This window comes from Gopherus flavomarginatus, chromosome 11 (assembly GCF_025201925.1).
Source record: "Gopherus flavomarginatus isolate rGopFla2 chromosome 11, rGopFla2.mat.asm, whole genome shotgun sequence".
NCBI classification, from domain to species: Eukaryota; Metazoa; Chordata; order Testudines; family Testudinidae; genus Gopherus; species Gopherus flavomarginatus.
Window position 1 is genome coordinate 2,751,921 of NC_066627.1, and position 3,541 is coordinate 2,755,461.

Here is a 3,541-nt window from a genome sequence, read left to right on the forward strand (position 1 = left end):
AAATCATTAATTCCCAACAGCAAAGGGGTGAGAAAATTTCAGCCTATATACAGAGGCTGGAGAGACTACTTCAGAGAGCTGTATGAGGGGAGCAGTGACTGCTGAGCAGATGGATCAGACCAGACTGGCTCAAGTTGTAAGAGGGACTCAGTATCAGAACCCCATCCTACTTCACCTCCGACTAAGAGAACGGCAGGAACATCCCCCAAGTTACTCCCAGCTGATAAAGGAGGTCAGCGAAGAAGAAAGGCAGGCAGCCAGCGAGTGTTGGGAAGCCCAAACATTGGAACCAGCCAGCACGACGCCACCGCCAATGGCCAGTGTACTGATGTGAGCACCACAGAGGAACTTGCCAAACAAATGCAAGTCCTGACAGAACGGATAGCTGAGCTGCAAAGCATCATTGACCAAGCTAAGATTTCCAGGAATAAGGAGCCTCAGACTGTGACGATAGAGAAGTCAGTATCTAGAGTCACCGTCCCACCTCGCCGAATGGGGAAAGGACAATTCTTTTGCTACCGGTGTGGTCAGGATGGGCACAGTGCTGCTAACTGCCATAAGGAAGAGAACCCCTCTTTAGTGTATGAAAAGCTGAGGATTAATGGGAAAAGATCCAGTAGCTGTCAGAAGGTCCGGGGACAGAGACCACCTAGGCCTAGAGGATTTGAAGATTCCCCCAGAAGAGACCATCCAGCTGGGATCCCTGCAGGACTGATAGGGCCTCGAGCAGAGGTCATGGTGAGGATTGAAGGGGCGGAGTGTAAAGCCGTGCTTGACACTGGATCTCAAGTGACTATTATATTTCAGTCATTCTACCAACAGATGCTTAGGCACCTGCCCATACAGCCACTGACTGGCATTGGTCTGTGTGGCCTCAGCATGGATGAATACCCCTATCAAGGGTATGTCATAGTGCACCTGGAATTCCCAGAGGAGGTTGCTGGGGTAAGGCAAGAGGTAGACACCGCTGCCTTAATATGCCCTGACCCGAAAGGGACCTCTGATGTGTCTGTGCTGATAGGGACCAACTCCAGCCTCTTTAGGATACTGGCCGATTACTGCAGACAGCAAGCAGGAGACCAATATTTGAACACCTTGGTGATACACACACACTGTGCCGCGGCTTACAGAAAAATTGAGGACACAAGAAAAGTGATGCCTGATTTGCCAGTAGGAGCACTGAGGTATGCGGGCCCGGTCCCTTTAGTGGTGCCTGCCATGTCAGAAAAGGAGGTGATTGTCAGGAGTACCTGCCTAAAAGGCAGTAAGGGAACATTAGCTGTGGTAGAGCAGCCAACCAAGGGAGGGCTCCCAGAAGGAGTGCTGGTTCTCAGTGGAGTCATAACCCTACCTGTTGAAGCCCAGGAGGAGGTGACGATACTGGTTGCTAATGAAACACGCCGTGATGTGTTTGTAAACCAGGGCAGAAGATTGCAGACATCTTTGAGCCTGAAAGCGTTGTGAGACCCCAGTGTGAAGCTGAAGTTCCAATGATAGATCCTGCGAAGTTTGACTTCGGGGACTCACCGCTGTCTGAGGAGTGGAAGGATCGCCTGAGGAAGAAGCTTTGCGAGAGATCCAAGGTGTTCTCACTACATGAGTGGGACGTGGGATGTGCAAAGGGAGTGGAACACCATATCAGGCTACAAGATCCCCGACCCTTCAGGGAGAGGTCTAGGAGGATTGCCCTCTCTGAGATGGAAGACGTGCACCATCATCTTCAAGAGCTGATCGCGAATGGTATCATCACAGAGTCACGAAGCCCCTATGCCTCACCCATTGTGGTCGTTCGTAAGAAGAGTGGAAAAATCCGGATGTGTATTGACTACCGCACCCTAAACAGGCGCACTACAGTTGATCAATACACCATGCCTCGAGTACAAGATGCCTTGGACTGTTTGCTTGGTAGTCAGTGGTTCTCTGTGTTGGATCTTCGGAGTGGATACTACCAGATCCCTCTGGGAGAAGAGGATAAGGAGAAGACAGCCTTCATCTGCCCGTTAGGGTTCTACCAGTTCGAACGCATGCCACAAGGGATTTCTGGGGCCCCTGCCACATTTCAACGACTTATGGAAAAAGTCGTGGGAGACATGAATTTACTGCAGGTGTTAGTTTACTTGGATGACCTGATTGTGTTTGGAAGAACCCTGGAGGAACATGAAGAAAGACTTCTTAAAGTGCTCGATAGGTTGGAGGCATATGGTTTGAAGATTTCAATTGATAAATGCCAGTTCTGCCAAACCTCAGTGAAGTATGTAGGTCACATCGTGTCCCAAGAGGGTGTGAGTACTGACCCCGATAAAATAGAAGCACTCACTACCTGGCCACGTCCCATTAACTACAGAGAACTCAAGACGTTTCTTGGATTTAGTGGCTACTACCGCAGATTTGTGAAGAACTATGCTACGATTGTAAAACCTCTGAATGATCTTACCAGGGGATACCAGTCCAACAAGAACAAATCTAAGACCCAGAATAAGCGGAGGCCTCCAAAGCCTCCTTTGCAGAGACACTATGGCCCCTTCGAACCATTTGGGCCGCAGTGGGATGAAAGATGTGAGAGGGCTTTTCGGGAAATCATTACTTGCCTAACTCATGCTCCCATCCTAGTCTTTGCTGACCCAAGCAAACCGTTTATCCTGCATACTGATGCCAGTTTGGAGGGTCTGGGAGCAGTACTGTATCAGGAAGTGGAAGGCAAACGCAAACCGGTAGCCTTTGCCAGCCGAGGACTGTCTGACAGTGAAACTCGCTACCCCATCCACAAGCTGGAGTTCTTGGCCTTGAAATGGGCCATCACTGAGAAATTTCGAGACTACTTGTACGGTGCTCAGTTCCAGGTGTGGACAGACAACAACCCACTGACCTATGTGTTAACAAGTGCTAAATTGGATGCTACAGGCCAGAGATGGGTGGCCGCCTTGGCTAGCTATGAGTTCAGCATTCAGTACCGATCAGGGAGGAGCAATGTAGATGCAGATGCCTTGTCCAGACGTTCGCAGGTACCTGATGTCGCTGTGATACCCACAGATGGCATGAGAGCTATCTGCAGTGTGAGTTGCCGAGAGCCGGAGTCCCCTGAGAGCCTTCATGGATGCGTTGCTGAAGCTTTGGGCCTGCCCCCTGAATGCGTGCCTTCTGCTTCAGTGAACTATATTGCTTTGGACCAATCTCCCTTGCTCATGCTCAATGCAGCTGACTGGCAGGAAGCCCAGCTGCAAGATATTGACATTTGTGATACACTACTTGCCAAAAGAGAGGGGCGAGGCCCAGCTGCGGTTGTCCCACCTACCCCAGAGGGTAAACTACTATTGAGAGAATGGACCAAACTGAAACTGATTCAGGGAATGCTACACCGCGTGACCACAGACCCTCTACAAAAGCAACGGAATCAACTAGTGCTGCCAAAAGAGTACAGAGCCCTGGCCATGAGGGCCCTGCATGATGACTTTGGACATTTAGGGATGGAGAGGACCCTGGAACTTATCCGCAGTAGGTTCTATTGGCCTCGGATGGCCGAAGATGTTCGCAGAAAATGTGA